The sequence below is a fragment of the Solenopsis invicta genome, chromosome 10, assembly GCF_016802725.1.
Source record: "Solenopsis invicta isolate M01_SB chromosome 10, UNIL_Sinv_3.0, whole genome shotgun sequence".
Lineage (NCBI taxonomy): Eukaryota > Metazoa > Arthropoda > Insecta > Hymenoptera > Formicidae > Solenopsis > Solenopsis invicta.
In genome coordinates, this window is record NC_052673.1 from 15,596,416 (window position 1) to 15,616,755 (window position 20,340).

At 41.0% G+C, this 20,340-nt stretch overlaps 1 protein-coding gene across 1 annotated transcript in view; it reads left to right on the top strand.

Moving 5' to 3' along the window:
* LOC105197853 (protein Tob1) overlaps window positions 1-20,340 on the top strand; it is a 78,127-nt gene that overhangs the window by 3,552 nt on the left and 54,235 nt on the right. Inside the window, exon 2 of the mRNA XM_026137438.2 lies at window positions 14,919-14,981. The gene's annotated coding sequence lies outside the window, so the exon portion shown is untranslated. The remainder of the gene's footprint in view (window positions 1-14,918; window positions 14,982-20,340) is intronic.

The window sequence follows — 20,340 nt, forward strand, 5'->3', positions numbered from 1 at the left end:
TCATGAATTTCATGATGATACAATCGACGCGTATGAATAGTGCCAACAAAATTGGTTTAAGCCACGAAATGACCGGATGACTCAACGCACCCCGATTAATCCATCACACTTTCGCTCGTGATTCGTTTCTACCTCGAGACGCGATCTCCCGGTCGCGTTCGTAAACGGCGGATTTAAATTTGGCATCGGCACGCCGCCGATTGAGATTCATCGTCCTCGTCGGACTCTCGTCCCGTGTCAAAGATTGCGCCTCGCCGTATTGCCCGTCAGGTGTTGTAACTGGCCCAGATTCCGGGTAATTTACCAATGGACTGTCTCTCGCGCGCAAATATATCTCGCGGCAGCTGCGGACCGATTTCGCAAGCCCGACGAAACCGCCATGGCTTCTACTAGCCGTGGATCGGTATCGATATCTAGATTGACGATATCAGATCCCGATTTCGCCGACAATCGAGCGGGAAAGGAGAGCGCGACTCGATTGTCCGAGATTGATTCGCTTGACGTTTGACATTTTTCTCGAATTAATAAAACTTAACTTTCTCCTTCCAATTGTGCAAACTCGCGAATTCAATTAATAGGATTTCGAGCGATTTGTTCGGCAAATCAAGCTAGTGGTTAGTGGGAAGAGAAGAGGGGAAGGAATTTTCAACGAAATAATATATCGCTCTCATCGAATCTTCCAGCAATAATTGCGTTACGAAAGTGGGACATCGCTGGATTATACCGCGTCTCGATCTTTTCGCGATCGTTTTTCCTGCTCCAAAGTTGTTTTCTGTCATCGCTAATGTTACGTCACGCGGTGACGCTATTATGAGGATTCTCCTCTGTTCAAAGTCGGCTGCACGTACATACACGCTGCATTTTCCCGCGTTTGAATACAAGGAAGATGCAAAAGAATGAAACCATCCAGGAAAACGCCGAGGCAACGCAATTAATTGTCGGCTAAGTAATTGCAATTATGCAGTCTCACCGAGATCGTGTTTGCACGCTGGCGTCTCTCTTTGCGGAACAAAGGGAATTGAGCAACGGCACATTCGATGAACGCGCGCCTGTCACGTCGCGAATCGACTTTTTAAACAGACTGTCAGATTGTTGCTCGTGGTACATTAAAACATACGATATTATTGAAAACTACTTGCATTTTTTTGAGAGAATAAAAAATTTTATTTATAAAAATATCTTCAAGGCTCTTACGCTGTTTAAATCACACTATCAGTCTTTGTTTTGTATTTACTTATTTTTATTCATATTTACCTTATTTTTATTATTTTTATTCCCAGTTGACCTGACACGGTTCGCATCACGATTTAAGTTATTCGATCGGCGAATGAAAAACAATCCGAATAATCTCTTGCAAATATACGAGTTGCTGACGTGGATTACTACAAGTATGATAATTCCTATCACGTACCGGCATAAAAGTCGCTGCAAAATACTCGCAGGGATTTTTCTGTATTCTTCCTCTTTTTGTTTATTTGCACTTTTTTGCTTCCACATACGCGTACACACACACACACACATACACACACACATGCACACACTTACGCTTATGCACACTCCGTGGATTTTGCATACCAAAGGCTCGTCTGCTCGCGGAATGTCGCTCGACCAGAGACACGATCGTTTGAACTTGGCTTTAGCCAATTATACACCCGAGACACACTGTTCCTCGTTGCCCACCGCCTCTTCTCTCCCTTTTCCCCGTTGCCGTTCCTCGTCTTATTTCTCTCATTCTCTCTTTTGTATCATTTGCACGCACAAATCCGTACAATCGAACTGGCGACGCGGGGGCATTTACAAATTGCGCGCACAACTCGCGCACTTGCGATCACCGATGCGCACGGAATACACCGTCTTTTTACACGCGCGAATTTAACTACAAACGTTGAGAACTTACGGTAATTAACGTTATAAAATTGCGGTGTCTCTCCAAGGTCGGTGAACAGCGAAATATAGCGAAATATAATATAGATAATTTAGTAATTAATATTTCATTTATATATATAATTCATATATATACGTTAAACGTTAATGGAACGTGCTTAGATTCCTTTTTACGTATCCTGTGGAAACAGTGTCAAATATTGATCCTATGAATTTTCGACGATATTCGCAGAGTCTCAGAATTCTTATATAAGCGTAGACATTCTATTTTTAGAAGCTGATTGATCCGCGATTGATGTACAAAAATATCACGTGTCGCAATTTACATAAATGTACAATACCTTTATCCTTCGAAAAAGAAAAAAGTTTAGCGCGCATTGAATGAATTTGTGCGAGCGTCGAGAAAAAAAAAAGAGAAACGCTTTACGCTTCCCTCAAAAGTTCCCATTGAGAAGGGACTTTATCTTATATTTAAGGACCACGAGTAAACTTTATCGGAGTCGTTGGTCTCGATACGTTTTCCCTTCCGTCTTGCGCGCACGGACATTATTTATACTTTCGCCCCGCTTCTTCGAGGTCTGCTGCTGCATTTAACATGAAAGCTAGCGATATTCAGGCATGGTAATGCATCTATCGATCGGCGCCGACGGCACGAGCCCTCCCCGCCTCGGCCGTAGCCGGGCAGCACGCGTATTTGACACGTGAAAAATTGCACGGAGGAGCAGCGCGGCGCGGCGTGGCGCGGCGCGGCGCGGCGCGACGCGGCGTGCGATCGCGCGTCGACTCTCGGCTTCTCGGCTATCGGCAGTCTCTCTCGCAAGTCTCGCGGCAAGATCGGGGAATAAACGGAATAATCGATTTACCGTCGCGTGGATATGACGGTGACGTTGATTACGTAACGCTATCTTGGCGCCGTTATTGCAAACGGACTAAGTTACGGAGCGGCGCGGCGTCTCGCTCGTCGTCGTCGTCGTCGTCGCCGATCGATATATCACCGCGCACTTAATTGGAAAACGTATTAGTTTTTTCTTTATAGCGAGAACATAATGGCACTAGGCGACGGCGCAAGGCGAATTCGCTTCGCGCACCTTTCTGCTGATGACTGCGCTGTAATTACACAACAACGCGGCGCGGCACGTGGCGTTTGTTCATCCAAGGTTTCCTCGCGACTTACCGTGTTACAGCGAAAGAAATTATCCAATTGCTCGCCATGTCGGATTCTTAGATTAGTCATCTTTCCAAAAGCTCTTGGATCTATTTTAAAATACGGTAATATTCAATGAAAGACCAACAATAAATCCTAGCGAGCGCACATTTCGAAAGAGACGGCGACGCATTTACGTATTCTCGCGTGCTTAAATCATTTGGCTCTCAGGCGAGACACCCATTTGCGATTACAACGGAAAATTGAGTTTAATATGAAATCCGAGAGAAACGTAGGGAAAATTGTAGACAATTAAATGTAAAGATTAAAATAAAAATAATTTTCGTCAAGTTCTGAAAGAAGAGGATTAGTCTGCTGCTGTCCTGCCGCTGACCTTTGGTGTTCGCCAAATCTGTTTGTATCTCACGCGGAACGGAACTGAAATTTGTGCGTTTCAAAAACAGAGATGAACAAAAGAGGAAAAATTATGCTCGGATGATACGAACGAGAGGAGAAACACGGTCGAGAATAGGAGGCAAGGAAATCACGGGACGTTTCCCGTGAAAAGTGGAGCGGCGAGTTTCCAAGACGGGACGAACACCGTTACGTGAGCAACACAATCGATCGGCGACCTAATCGATTTGATACCCATTCGAACCGGTTGGTGTTTCGTACACGGCTCACACACACGAGATCCCAGGCGATTGGTCACTCGGGACACTTCGTTCTCGTTTCGGCGTCATCCATCGTCTTTTCCGGCGAGCCATAATTTTCGAGCGCGTTTAGAGCAGCCGCTCCCCATCGTCGATGGAGCTTGGCGAGGTGACAAGAGAAGAGGAGAGGAGAGGAGAGCCGGGTGGGCGATATCCGCGCAAATTTACGGGCGACCGATATTTTGCATTGCCCGCACGAAATCGGCGGGCGTGCACGGTGCATGCACCATGTGCATCGAACAAAACGCGCGGCGCGGCGCGCGGCCGACCGCTGATCGTTCTCTCGCTATTTATTCTCGTGCGATATTCTCGCGCTGTACGTTCGTTGTACCAGCGCTCGCGATACCACGCCGTCAATACCGGATACGCGACCGAGTGTTTCTTTAAAATCGACGCCGCTTCTGCGGATGAAGAGCAACGAATGCGTGTAACACACAATAGGCAATCGTGAAAGGTACAATAGGAATATTCTTAACGATTGCCCGCTCGTTTTTTCGCGAAGAAGATATTCTCTTTCGTTAGATATTTTACGCTGAGAGAGAAAATTTCTAAATTTTAATAAATATTTATTCGAGTGGTACTAATGAATGTTTACTTACGGTACATTACGTAAATATTTACTCTATGAGAAAAAATTATGCTGGAATTCTTAGTGGTTCTTGCACTAAATAAATATATAGTTAAATGTAGTAAATATTTTATTAGTACCATGTTCAAATAAATATTTATTAAAATTTAGAAATTATTCTCTTAGTGTACATACACAGCTAGTTTCTAACTTGATACCGATATTTATTATTGTCTTATTTGATTCTCGATACGTTTAATGAACATGGCCGCTGATAAATAAAATTACAATATTGAAATCTGGCTGATTATGTACATACAGGATGTTTATCTCAATCACTTTCTGGGCTTCTTTAAATTCATTTTTTACGTAAAGTCTAATCAAACATATTAAAAAAACCTGGGAGACAAGGAAATTAAATCAGGATTTACACAGAGTCGCATGTTGAATTATCAGTCTGGTTTTCGCGAAGTTAATCACAAATTAAGAGGCGATTTATCGTCTCGACGATAGACGATATCTTTCGTTCGAGCGTATAACAGCGCTGCGCGATAACAAGGAACGTTTTATAGCGCGGATAATAAACGTGGCGCGTTTTCAGTAAAATCATCTCGCATCGAACGCGCTCGCTAAAAGCTGTAATTGTTTTGCGCGTCGTTAAACCAATATTCGTGTGCAAGGCCAAAAAGACGCGACTCCGCGTTCGAGAGGCAATTAGTTGCCGAGAAACGCTCGCGGTAACCAGAAGAACGTATCCTAGATAATGACGATGAGTGGCAGTTTCGCTCTAGATTTATTTTCCCGTGCTATACGCTTTGCCTCGCGTTTATTGCCGCGTGTATAACTTCAGCGGACAATAGCGCACTCGCACGCGCGTGTGTGCGCGTGTGCGCGCGCTTGTGTGCGTGCGTGTGCGTGTGTGTGCGTGCAGCGCGCAAATCCGTTAATTCCTCGTACAAATAAAGGACTTATCTGCGCAGCGCACTCGTTCCTGCTGTTATGATAACCTTATTAGTATGTGAGCCCTGCCGAAAACAGTGACAATCACGGTTGACAGAGTAAATCGATGATGCTACCCGGAATAGCTGTCGCGCCGTTTGACTCGCGAACGATTTTACGAAACACCGGTGTGCCGCCGCGCCGTCGAAAAACGTCGGCATAAATATTTCAAATAATTTGGATGTATACATAAAAATTATTTTAAAATAAATATTAATATGTATCTTTTTTTTACAAATGAACGATCGTTTTAAATCTAGAGCACTTTCGTATAAATGTAAAGCATTTGTCAATACATAAAATATTATTTTAAATACAAAGTATCTCTCTTAATAAATAAATAATTATATTTCGACGGTGTGCCGCCGTCGAAAAACGTCGGCATAAATATTTCAAATAATTCAAACGTAAACATAAAATTTATTTTAAAACAATAAATATTTATTAATATGCATTTTTTTTAATATAAACGTACGATCGTTTTAAATCTAGAGCACTTTCGCATAAATGTAACGCATTTGTTAACACATGAAATATTATTTTCAATATAAATTATCTCTCTTAATAAATAAATAATTATTTTTAAACGGTTGTGAAACTGCATTCGCGTTCTTCCGTGCAAAAACAAATACGAATTAGTTTTAATTATTTGTGTTGAGTCTGTTGTTTTATAAACGCACGTATACGCACTCGCGCGACGTTAGCGGCTTAAGAGACCGTGCTCTTTTTATTCTCGGTTTCGTTCGACTGTTGAAATTTCTTTCCGAGTTTACCTCGTGTTTTCGTGGATCTGCATGTGCAACGTTTCACAGAATTCACCTCTTTTCTTCCCTCACCCGCGGAACTTCTTCGGTAGACATAGAAGATTTACACTTCGCGCGAATTCTCGAAGCACCCGAATAGCCGCCAGAAGAAGATATGAGCACACGACGCGAAGACAAGAGTCTACTTTCTTATTTTTGTTCTCCTTTGTCCTGAGTGTTTAACCAGCCGTGTGAGATGGTCGAATTTAGAATCGACAGTGGCCGCGATAACCACGAGGAGGAAAAAGAAAAAGGAATTACTGAGTGATGGGAAGCAAACACATTTCTGGACACAATTTACACAAGTCTCGTTGCTGTCTACTTGTGTTTTTTCTCTTCGACAAATTCAGTGGATACAGTTTGCAGATTCGGAGAAAAAAAATGGCGTCTATCGCAATTTTTTTTACTTACTAAACGACAGTAATCGATTCTGCGCCTTGCACGAAGTACAGTGCTAAAATATAACGTTTTCTGATCGAATAAACGCTTTCGTTATGCAGTACGTGCGACAATATAGCGCGCACTGATGTTGGAACAGATGTCTTACTGATACTTATGATGTAAAAGCCCGTTAAATTTTCACCGTCATTTCGCGAATAAACACTAAACGTTTTAGCAATAACGTGACTTCAAACCTGTGAAACGAATGGAGAGATGTGTAAACATCGCGCATCAAGCTTTGATATGTTTAACAAATACATCGTTCAATACAAAAGAATTAGTAGTACATTTCACGAGTTTAGAGTAACGGATATCCCCCCATATCGTCGCGTCACGTCACACACGTGTACATCGCGGTGTCACAAACGAAATTTTCGTCGAGGGAAGAAACGCCGTGTGTCGGGGAAGAGCATTTACGCGAGCAATCTCTTCTTTCGCGAGCAGTAATGAAAATCTGTCCAGCGTTATGTGGAGTAATGTATTTATCGAGGAAAGAGAGCGCAGACCACCATTCGAACGAATCATTCAGGTATATCACTGGACATTTACCCAGTAAATTATGCGCATCACAATCAGGACCGTGACTATTGCTTTTTTCCACTCGTCACGTACGATACACGTCACCGTAACGCGTATATGCATCTTTGAGCGTTATCAGCGCGTATACACACGGCAGAATCGTATGTCGCACGTGAGTGAGCGCGCACATGTGTGTGCACGCGCGCGCGTCAAGCGCACATGAATAGGCAAATTGCATTACCGTAGACGTTACGAGAAACTAGTTCGAGCCGAATCGACACATACACGCGTACATACACGTACGCACAACGAGCAATAACAACTTTTGTGAGGCCGACGCGACGCCGCTATTTCGAGATGCATCACGGCACTGCCAAACGTATCCACCCCAAGGTCGTCACAGGTCCGCGGATGTCACGTCTTTTTCCCCTTCGACGCGTTACGTAACGCGGTCTTAATCGATTTTCCTAGCCCATTCGCGCCTCTTTTTCTCTCCGTTTAGCGAATTTATTTACCGAATTTTGCAACATTGATTTCAACGTGATATATGATTTTTCTTTTAACACGATATATTTCAATAACATGCATAAAAAAACTGTTGGATTTTTTTCAAGCTTTACGTTCGAAGAGAAAAAAAATATACAGTAAAAAATATTTTGTATTTGATTAAAGCCGGTACGTTGAAACCGGTTTTCGTTAAAATTGTGTTAAATTTTTAATATAACCGAGTGTCAATTCAATATAATGTGATTGTATTATTTGAATATTTTACGTTAGATTGATATTCAAAATTTTCTAGTGTTAAAATAATGCAATTTGTAGGTAAATAAATAAATAATTAAAAAATAGTGCAGTTTTGAAATATAAATGGTAAAATAACGAAATAAAATGTGTCAACATATAAATGTTAATTTTATTAAAGAAATTTGCTTTCACAATTGGTTTCCGCAATTCAGTATCAAAACGTTATACTTTGTTCGTTTTTTACATAATGCCTGTGTTGCATTTCGTGACGCATTTATGTTAATTGGACTGTTTAAAATTCATTGAATTTAATAGAAATTTTCCGATTGTGTACGTTCGCGTTTCTCAGGACGAGAAGTCGCTTTTACAATCTTATTTCATAATCTTATATCAGGAAGTTTAAAGATAGAAATAATTAAACATCAAACAGGCTGACAATGAAGGAGATAATGAAGCGGGATGGGAAACCTAGCGAAATCCGTTCTAATCTAGGGAGCGCGGAATTAATTTTAGCTCAGCAAATAGTAATTCGCGAAATGGCTTCTCTGCTACGTGACATTGTGGGAGGTAATTCCCGAACTTTTCTGTATAAATAGATAGACAAGATGCGCGTGCCCTCGCCTCTCCCGTGCCGAACACACGCGACGAGCGTTTAATCCACCACCCGTTAGAAAGAGGTCGGAATCTCGTACGCGCGATCGATTTTACGTTGCATCAACTTTTATAAACGGTAATCAGCTTTACGGCAGAAGAATAAAAAGGCACTGAAAGACTCAAATTTTCGTATTGCGAGTTGACTCAACTTCTCGATCTTTTTATAATCGTTCCTAATTTGATTGTAAGACTCGTCGGTGATCATACTTCAAGTATAATATGAAAAAAACAAACAACTGTGTTTTTTGTTGTTGTAAGAGTTCTTGATTTAATTTTTGAGATATTTATAAACAGCTTTCTAAAAAGAAAAAAAAAGATCTTTTAGAGAATTTTTCGAGGTTTTCCAAGCTTTCCGAAACCTCGAAATATTCAAAGCTTTCGAGAATTTTCGGTTTCGACTCGAAACGAGAATTCGGTTCAAACCCATCAATAAACTATTGACTGGCAGTTATTTGAACCGCCGGCCAAGCGTTAATGCGAATTCATTCGGGAATATGGAGCGTCCGAGATAATCGCGCGTTCGCGGCGATGCGAGATCTCCTCTGGAAAAATTCGCCGGGAAATGCATCGCGCATTTGACCGACTTCCCGCGTGCGTGCGTGCCTCTACACCCGTATGTGTGTAAAATAATCTTTCGGATGGCGCCACCATCGCCGCCCTACCTACGGGCGGGTCCATACTGGGTCACGGGTCGATCTTCGCAACGTAACGTTCCAATTCGCGCTTGATATTGATCTGAGCTTTTCCGCCCACGTTACAAAAGCTCCCGGCGACCTGGCTTCCTACGTACGTTCCCGGCGCAGAGAGGAGAATTATCAAAGAGAGAAACACTCGTCGCTCACTGAAATGCCTCCGAAGAAGCCGGTAGTGTTGTCTCCATAATGACCTATCGGACTGCCCTAGATTCCTTCGCGAGATGACTCGCTCTCTCGATATTTTTTTTTAACTATTTTCGAATTTCTTCGACAAAACGTTTTATTCGAAGTTTTAATAGAGTTTTAATAGAGCCTACGGAAAGCTATAAAAAAAAGGATTCGAGATTATGAGAGCAAACAGTGCTCATCAAACTGAGCGCAAATTGTTCAATCGACGTAGGTAAAAAGATGAATTTTATCAGATACTGGAACGAGTCTATTTCCGATAATATAAGTGATTTGATTTTATATGACTTTTTTTTAAAAACCAATTCTTCTACTTATTTTACATATCAAGATAATCGTTCATGCGGTTTACACTCTGAAAGCATAAAATATCTTGCACTTAGATTTCAATGATCTTCTTTTGGTATTTTGATATGTAAAGTAATAAGAAGATTTGATTTATTATTATAAAAGATAAAGTTTTACATATGTATTAATGCAAATATCTCGATTAATTTTACTAATCAATCATATTAATTAAACATTTCTTACTTAAATTTATTACGTACATTTCAATATCATTTGTCTTTCATATTCTAAACTCCTCTTTTAACATCTTGTGTACATACTAGATCGAACACCTAGCTATACAGAATAATGCAAGAACACACGGCGTTTATATTAAACTTAGTCGAAAATTATAAATTCAAATCGATCGCATCTAGATATCTGGTTGGTTAAATGTTTAGGTACTTATTAGTGAAGAGTGGCTTAGGACGCTTCATACAGTCATTATTATATCATATATTATCTACTTAAACGGTATATATCGCTTATGTATCCTTTACTATGTTAGATATTGGAATAATGGGTCTCGATAGTTTGTGTATGAAATAATGGAGAATTTCCGTGTGCGCACGAATCGAGTTGCCGACAACCATCACCGCGCCAGGTTTAATTTCGCGATTTCGATCAATTTCGGGGTTGATGCGGGCGTGTTCGGGACTCGGACGTAGAACTTAAACTCCGACGGCAGTGAAACTTACTCTCCGGCACCGTGACCGAACGCGGTTCAATAACCTCGCGTGCCACGATCCGAAATTGCGAATAAGAGAGGTATATACAGGCAAATGGAAGATCGCGATAACGCAGCGGGAGCAGCTACGAAATATTCCGCCGCCTCCGGCGCTTTTCGTGGCGAGGAGGTTGATACGATGCCCGAACGATCGATCACCTATGTACGCCCGTTAAAATAGCCATCACCCTTCCTCTCTACGTCACCGCCGTGTCCTTGAGAATTCCACCCTCGTACGACCTCCGTTCGTACGTCTAAATACGACATGAACACCCTTAACGATTCCACATAATTCTCCCCATCACTCGTCACGCGGTCCCTCCCGTACGGTATCTGGGGCACTCGGTTACGTATGCTGCAACGTGCGTGCACGTGCTTAAGAATAAATTACACGAATTTGTCACTAGCTAATTGCTGCGGACCTCGCGACAACTTACATGACGAGTTAAAGAGCTGCAATGAGAGGGGAAAGAGAGAATCATTTTTTTTTCTTTCAGGCCGCTCTTTGACTCGGAGTCACTTCCCAAGGGGGGTTATTCGTAATGTCGATGATAGCTTCGTTTCCTCATTTTTTTTCCCGCCACCCCACAATAACCATTACGTGCAATTTGTGTGTCGCAATTTTCTCGAGCAAATACCTTCGCTGTTAGATTGCCCTCGCTCACGACAGATTTCGACGAGCTGTCGCTACTGATTTAAATCTCGGCGACGTAGCCGGGGCGTCTTGATTCAATACTCGGCGTTCGAATAAATTCTCCTGCGAAATATATACGAGCTGGGGGCTCCGATCCTCGTGTTCCTCCTCCTTTTTCTTTCGCCACCGGCGAGCGAGATGCAGGAGAATATCCCGTTTCTGGGGCGAATGTTTTCCGTACGATCAATATGTCTCTTCTCGTTTTCCTTCCCGCTGCCATCGTCGGAACTACCCTCGTGCCCCTTAAAGGGTCGTTCTGTCGAAAGCCTCTTGTACTTTCCCTTATTGCCGAGTCGTGAAGACCGGTCTTGATGCCTGACTGGCCTCTTTTGCGTCCGTCCGACGCCGACGACGACGACGCACTGTTGACCCTGGAAGACTCGAGTACGAGAAAGTTGCTTGATTACGCGAGATGGCTCTTGCATTTTCGCCAACAAGCCTGCACGCGAACACTTCGAACTTTACTGCGAATGTCCGTCGCGTCATGATTTCTTGCCGCATGAGAATAAAATCGTGACTCTTTCCTGCGTGTGTCACACCCATTACGCAAAGAGATTTTTTTTTTTATAATTAGCTCAGACATTATTATTACAAGAAAAAAAGTTTCTTCCTATCGAATCATTTCCTTTGATTCAAATAAATATTGGTTAAAATAATTTATTTGTAAAAACTTGAGAAATAACCTTTTAATCAAGGAAATGATATTAAAATATATTTCTTTCGAGAGTAATAAAATAAAAAGTAATAAAATTCTTTTTACAGTATTTTTTCACGGTAAATTTTGAGCGTTCACTTTGATGCTCACAGCGTTATAAGCATCATTTCTTTTTTGTTGTTTATCAAATATTTGGCAAGGACTGATGATGCTTACAAGCGCTGTGAGCGTCAAAGCGAACGCAACCTTTGGATCATTATTATATCATCGTTATCTTTTACATAATTTTGCGTTTTATATACATCATTGTTTATATATATACTGTTTAGTTATGTCACTTATTGTTAGTTTCTCTGATTAACCTACAACGGAGCCTGTCGTCGATTATCGATTGCCCTTGCGTCACTCGCGAAAAATAGCAGATAAGAACGACAAGCGGAAATGATAATCCTTTTTTCGCCGGTGAAAATGCGATTTCGTGGTACAAATGAAATTATTTCGAGTTCCCCAGGTCCAGAACGAAGTCCATTGTCCAATCGGACGGCGACTGTCGACAGACGATTGTATCACACCGCAGCGACAGCAAAAAAAAGGGACATTCTATTTTATTGACGGACGGATCGCCGATCACTTTCCCCCCACGCCGTGTCACTCACGCTTGAAACTTCTGATCTCGGTAGCAAGAAATGCATCACGACTGCTGTAACGCGCTCGCCATTATGAAAGCGATCGTTGCCACTTTGCATGAAACTTTAGAATTTCGAGCGACGAAAGTGATCAGGCGGCGGGATTATATCAAACGGCGCGCGTTTAACTTCCTGTTTTACTTAAATTTATTTCGCGCAGAAATCGATTTCGTATATCGTCATCAATGCCGTATGTCGGTCGAGCTTTTGACGCGGTGCCGTTCCTCGAATCTTCCGCGGTTTTAGAATATCAACTTTTCGAAAATATCCTCGGAATTTTAGCGTCTCATTAAAACAGAAAACGAGATATTATATCCTGCGCGACGAGAAAATCTCCTCCCGATACTTGAAACGATTTTGAGGAGCGTTCCAACGTAAAGTATTTTGCGTGCATCGATAATCGATGACACGGCGCATTCGTGCGCGCTACCGTTTCAGAATGTTTATTGTAAGACGCGGTGCGTATGTTATTTTCGTCTCTCACGGCAGGCGCGTCCGCTCTTTCCTCTCTCCACGATTGAATTTCGTCCGCCGCGCGCGCGAGTTGTCTTTTTTTTTCCTTCTTTCGGGGATTATTTCGAAATTGGATCAGGTCAGCCGTCCCCGGGGAACGTGACTCACGCTCACGGGCGTATTTCGCGAAATTTCCTCGACGGCTCGTCGGACCGAGATTACGGCATTCCTCCGTGCGAACGTCACGAGAGCGCATTAAGAGCCGTCCGCCGTTGTTTTTTTAACAACGTCGGCGCCGTATCACCTGCTTCCTTCCTAAATGCCCAATAATACGCGCAAATAAGCGATAATGGGTGGTCTATTGTTTATATTGACATGCGCATCGCTGAATCACTATTGATGCTTTCGCGAAGGAAGTCGTGAAACGAGTAGAAAACGAGTACAACGTACGCGCAACGTGCACCGCACGTATTGAACTAGAAACTTGAGTCAACAATAATTTTTTCTATGTTTTACTTTTTTCCTACTTTTTAGTGAACCTTCTTTTGCAAGCTTTAAAGGGAAAGAGTGTGCATGAACGTACGTATGTATGTATTGTACAAACAAAATTATTGTAAAAGTAAAATTCTGTAAAATTCTGTAATAAAAATCAATAGAAAAAAAGCTTTTTTTTTGAAAAGATGAAAAAGATTTAAATTCTTTCAAACGTTCACTTTTGTATATCGTTAATATTGAGAAATTCATTATTGAAATTCCACAAATCAAGATCCTTTATCAAAAAATATTTTTATTTTTTATTATTACACATTAATTGAAATACGATATAAAGTAGTATTAGAAAAGATTTAAAGGATTAGCGAAAATAAAATTTAAAAGATCGGAATGCACATTGTTCACGAATTCTCAACGAATACGAAAAATTATTACATAATCCTGTAATAAAAATCAATATAAAAAAGCTTCTTTTTAAAAGGAAAAAAAAAACTGCTTAAATTCTTTCAAACGTTCACTTCTATATACCGTTAATATTGAGGAATTCATTATTCAAATTCCTGAAATTTATCAAAAAATAGTTTTATTTTTGGTTATTGCATATCAATTAAAATACGATATAAAGTGTTGCAGAAAAAATTTTAAGAGAGATTAGCGAAAATAAAATTTTAAAGCGGCATATGTATTGTTCATGAATTCTCAATGAAAACGTTCGTTTCGTGGCCATTCATACAAAACATTGCGTAAACAACTTTAGCAGCCGCAACACGCTACTACGCACGCATGGTCGCACGAACTCTTCTTGTGAACTTGTGAACTTTATTAATAACACTTGACGACTATTTGGAGTTCACGGTCACGGTGATATAGTTATGTTCTTTCCACACGATTCATTGCTTTTTTCAATGATTTTATATATATAAAATATATATATATATATATATATATATATAAAAATTATTCGATAAGAATTAAATAAAGTACCTATATATAAACGGCTTTATTTCATTTTTATCGAATAATTTCTTCAAAGAAACTTTACGTATTTTTTAATATTGGCTCGCTCTCTAAATAGTTCGCGATGTTTGAAGCGTTTGAAAGTTTGCAACTCCGCTGTTTGTTCAATTTTGTCTGTTTCAATTTTGGACAGCGTGCAACAACATTTGTTATTTGTTACGTCTTCCGAAAACTTCTCCACATTCGCGAAAATCTGGCGCACATGTTTGGAATTGGTCGATCGCCACGGACAAATGAAAATGCCTCGCGACTTCGTCGATGATGACGTAACAAGAAAAAAAAGAAAAAACACGCGGGGATTAAATCTCGGGGATTTATGGCGTCTCGTAAAAAATCTCTCGCGGAGCGTAAAGTGGATATAATTATACTATCTTTTATTAAGCAGAGCCGCGGCTCATTTCCGCCGCAGTAAAAATTGATTCGCGAACTCATGCGTGCGATTGATAATCGATATATTATAGTTTAACGTGTTAACGCCGCAAATATATAACCAGCATTTCTTTGTGTGTGCTTGCAGCTGAAGGACGTGCTCGAAACTCAAGAATAGAACAGAGGCAGATATCCACAGGCGAACAATAAGGTAACTTTCCTGTCGCAGATAATGGAATAGCCGCGCTGCGCGTCGCGTGCGTGAATGCGCCGCCGCCGTCGCATGTATGTACAAAGAGTACCCACGGAAAACACTCTCGGCGTTCGATCTCTCGCGGTTCTCAGGTGACGGAATGCGGCGCGCGCTTCCTACAAGATAACGAAATACATCGCTGATCCTTCGGAAAAGCCTTGCAATTAACCTTTGGCGCGCTCACGGCGCGCTCATTAGCGCTCGTCTATCGCGTCTCGGTGCAGATTTATTCCACGTTATGTAAATCCCGGCAGAGAGATCACAATGATACACATTAGCGTTTATCATTGTGCGATCTCTTCTCAGAAATGGCAGCCGGTATCGTCGATTTTAATCCGTGATTAGTGCGATAAACGGCACTTCTCAGGATCAACGTCGGGACGAGCGACGTTCGCGCGTGATGATGTATATTTTTTTTTCTTTCGTATCGCGGGGAAAAATGTGCACGACATGTATGTCGGCCCGATAAGAGAACCGATTTGCAATTATGAAAATGCAACGTAATTATATATACGAGTAAGTAAAGCGTAGACTGGCACGCCTTTGATATCGCCCTATCGATTCCTGATAAAACGTTTAACCAGCGGTTAACATTACCATTGATCTCGGTCTACCGCAAATCCAGTTGACCAACTTGACATTCGGTTGATAAGCGGAATTTACGAGCTCGATCATATGCCGCTTATCAGCGGCAAAAGTACGATGTTTAAACCGCATGGGCCACCGCATGTCCGCGACGATATTTGCGTATACCTCGTGAAAATTATCGCGACGAGCATGAACAGAGCTGTAGGTGTGCGATTAACACGCGGACGCGTCCTCTCTCGTACAAAGCGCGAGATGTGGGCCGCATTTTAAATTTATGAAATTATTTCGTTAATTAAATTTGTCGAAATTAGAAATTTATTAATTATACGTTTGAATTTATAATCAAGCTGTACGTGTTTCATTAAATGGATGCCCTACGTAATTGCTATAACAAATTTTAATTTCAATTAAAAAGTTAAATGGAAAATTTGAAATCTAATGTATCGTTAAAGTCATCAGCTTTGTGTAAATTGCAATTGTGGCGATTTTACATCGATACTCATGCATTATTCCTCATCTAAAGATACATCCTGAATCACAAATGCCGCGGCATTTTTTCTTGCTATTATCACGTTCGTACCTCGCTGATGATAATTCTTCACTTTGCACGAGGGCCACTGCGAGCATCCGTTCGCCATAACAACGCTATTTATGCCACTTGCTCTGGAAATAGTTTCACTGGCTAACTTCCAGATGATATTTTTCAGTTCCACGTTAAGCCCGCGGCGCGTAAGTTAACAGAGCGGCAGACAATCGATGACCCATCCGACACACGCACGCTACAAAATCGAGCGGGACAATAACAAAGTTGCCAATGTTATCGTAATGGCAACCGGCCGGGATAGAATCAACTTGCACGCGAATTCAATTCAGTTTAATTTGATGCTCCTGGATCAAAATGATAATTCAACAATAATATCAATTATTACTGAGCACGAGACTTTCTTTCGATACAAAGATTGATGCTCACTCCCGTAAAACGATTCGAATAAAGAATTAGATGTGTACGATAGTTCTTAATATATATTAATTATTATAATTGCAACTTTATTTCTCCCTACGCATAGAAAGATATAATCTTTCTTTAGTTTGAGAGTAAAAATTGTGTTTTCTTAATTAATGTACATTTCACTTTAATGAGACATGTGTGAATATTTAACAGTGCTTAATTTTATACGGTCGTCCGTCTTGATATAATTTTTACTATGCAAAAGTTTAATATCGTGAAAAATTTATGGCTTAGAAAAAAAAAACTGATAAACAACGTGTATAATGTTCGTTAATCTCAACGTTTATCTTATGTCCCGACGATACAGTATTATTTTCGCTGTTTATAATGAAACATCAAAACTATCCTGAGATAAAATTGCTTGAAAATAAGATAACGACAGTCTATCGAGAATCTCAAAATATTTAGCTTATATTTTACAGAATGTTCGTCCATTAAATAATCTATTGAGCACTAATGTGAAGTATCTAAATATTTAGCTGTGTGTGGACAAAGATTTGAAAATATTTATTGGTCTATCAAAATAATTGTGACGGATGTTCAAGTACGATGAACAAGGCTGCAAAAAAAATGTCAACATTTTAGCAATCAGTTTGAGAGCCCAACGATAATTATTTTGATGGTCTAAAAAAATTATTTTCAGATCTGTATCCAGCTAAATTTTTAGGTACTTTAGCAAAACTATTCTTTCTCCGTGTACCAAAAACATTATGTATTATCGGAGAGATGAGGTATAATTTTTTTCTCAACATAATTATTAACAATTAACTATAACTTAAAGTTATTAACTCTAACTTTTTCTTTATTTATTTTATTATCTTTATTATTCTGAAGCACGTTGCTCGCCCAGAGGATTCGTTCAATCGCTAGGAATCTACAAGACACACGCTTGCGAGTACCTAGTGCCTCCTCCATTTAACGCTCGCAATGCCTTCGAATGTTTACAGCGCACGCGATTGGAACGAAGCGCGACGCCGCGCCGCGTCGAAGAGACACATGCGTATAACATCGTCACGTAATGCAGATATATAATAACGCCTCTAATAATACGGCGAGGTCGTTCTTCCCCAATCTCCCGCGGTGGATGCTCGCGGGTCTCGCGCGGCCGTTATTACGACACACCGCGTCGATTTAAATTTCAGCTGTATCGCCAAGCGGATTCCTAATGTCCCCGCGGCGCGACAATAAATCGCCATAGCGGCGCGGCGTCTTTCCAGAGCCAGCGTCGCCGCACGTAAAGTGCCGCGGGAGCTGGCACACGTTCGCTTTTATTACGGGACGAACGAAATCGAAGATACTCTCTCGGAACGAACGCACGCTCGCGATCTGCGCGAGCCGCATGTCGCGAGACGCAGCGAGAGACCATTGGGAATTTATTATCATTCTTTTCATTCTATTACGGATATGTACATGCACGAGGATGGAGTAAATGCGAGCCATAATTTTGTACAAAGTCCGATTTAACGTGAATAATCGCTTAACGAAATAAATATGTAACGAGAAACCTTAAAAATATATAATATATTGAAAATATATATATTAGGTCATTACATTTTATTTTTTCTCTTAAATGCGCGAGACTGGTGGATGTGCTCCGCATAATTAAAAACAATATAATTAATAATATACTCTTTCACGATATCTTGGGTTTTCTTTGACGCGTGGCTCACGATCGCGAGTTCTATCTCTTTTGTCGCGCCCGTTATGTAATTGACGTGGCACAGCCAAAAACAGAAGCGTTACGCATTCCGTTACGGAATGTTTTTCCGCTATATATCTAAAGTCCGATTTTTCACGGGGTTAATGCCGCGGATTTTGTGCGCGTGCACGTCTGGATTTTATACTACAAATCGCGACTATTTGCTCATGAACGGAATTTTCCAGTCTAGATGAATAAAAATACCCATTTGTGTGTTGTTAATTTAATATTTTAGAGTTAATCGTTAATAATCATGTTGAGGAAAAAATTACTGAATTTCAATAAATATTTATTCGAATGAAATATTTACCAAATGTAAATATATTTTATTTAGTACAACAATTACTCAGTTAAGTATCGTTTTTTCTTATAAAACAAATATTTATCTATCGCAAGTAAATATTCCATTAATACTGTTCGAATAAATTTATTAAAATTTAGTTATTTTTTCTCTCAGCCTGTATTAGCTATGTTATAACGAGAAAGGAAAAGCATTTTTTTTTCTTATATATATATATATATAAATAATATACTGAGCAAGTTTCGTACATTGTAATGTCGTGCACGCACACACGGCACGCGTGCAACAGTCGGAGTCTCATTCACGCTGACACAGCCGGTCACTCGGTCGGCCGTGATATTCCTGGGATGACACACGGCGCGCACCTTCGCCTCGTCGGAGATGAGACCTCTCTATTTATAAATGTGGGTCGACGGTGCGTTTCGTCATTATTACTTCGAGGGAACGCGCGGAAACGCGACAGACGGCAGCCGTCAGGTCGTCGCGCGACGCCGAATCGATTAAGATTTTTTTTTATCAAATGTTTTTTTTGCCGTTCTTCGAAGTTGTCAAAAATAGCCGTTATCAGGTCTGCGCGACAAATTAATTGGTAAAGCAAATGGAATGGTTTTATCGATCAATGATAGAGGGAAGAGACACGCGTTCTTGTGAACGTAAATAAAACATGACATATCGCATGAGCATTCTCAAAATTTTCATGTTTTTCCGATGAAAGTGTCAAGTTCTATTTCGGTGTCTCTGGTTCTACTTTCGGTGTCTCGTATTGCCAAGTAGTGCCCCATTTGTCTTGGATATCCGATGTTATTCAAAACAATGTCTCCGCAATAATTTCTTCCTGTGTTTATATTGCCGTCGTCGTTTGTATTTTATTATTGCACACGGTTGGCGCGGTTGCGAATGAGTTTTCTAAGCAAGTTACTTCAGCCGTCGTGCGCATCGCCATTCTGCCGACCCATCAACTTTCGCAGAAGCGACAGCGGTCACGAAGAAGAGAGAGAGAGAGAGAGAGAGAAAGAAAAAAAAAAGATATATATTCGCTCTAGTTCGCTCAGCGCGATTATATTATTTTGCGTCGTCGAGTGGCGGCAACAAGGTTAGCGCAGTCCTCGAGGAGTTCTCGTCAGTCGCATTCGCTCGTAACTGAAAATTGCACCTCTGCTTCGCGCGTGAAGACACGAACGAGCGGGATGAGTGTGAGTGAGTCATGAGAGAAAGGGAGACGGAGCACGCTCGTAAACACGATTAAAAGGGATTGGCACGAATTTCGCCAGGCGCGTTCCCGCTGAAGCTCGGAGATTTCTGGAGTCTCTCCTTAAGCCTATTAAAATGCTCGGCGGTAATGGTGGTAGTAGTAGTAACGTTGCTTTGGACACTTCTCGTTCGGCGTTACGTGCACCGTTTGATCCGTACGCAACAAATGCACTTGCTTCTTTCATCGCTCGTCCGTTTGTCCGTGTTCATTGTAAAAAATGGAATTTTTTTTTATAGACGAAACGTCGATAAATGCCTCGGGCACGCGCCGGCGTGCTAACGAGCTCGCCTCGCAATTATTAATTATATTTTTTGTCGTCGACATTAAACGACGTATTGCGTTAAAATTGATTAATAAATCTCATAATCGAGTAAAAGAAAAATAAAGCGCTACTGTCCGCACGTTGTTGTTATAGCCACTGTCTTCTCGAGAATTTTCCGAGACGCTTCTGACGGGAATGTAGAACGC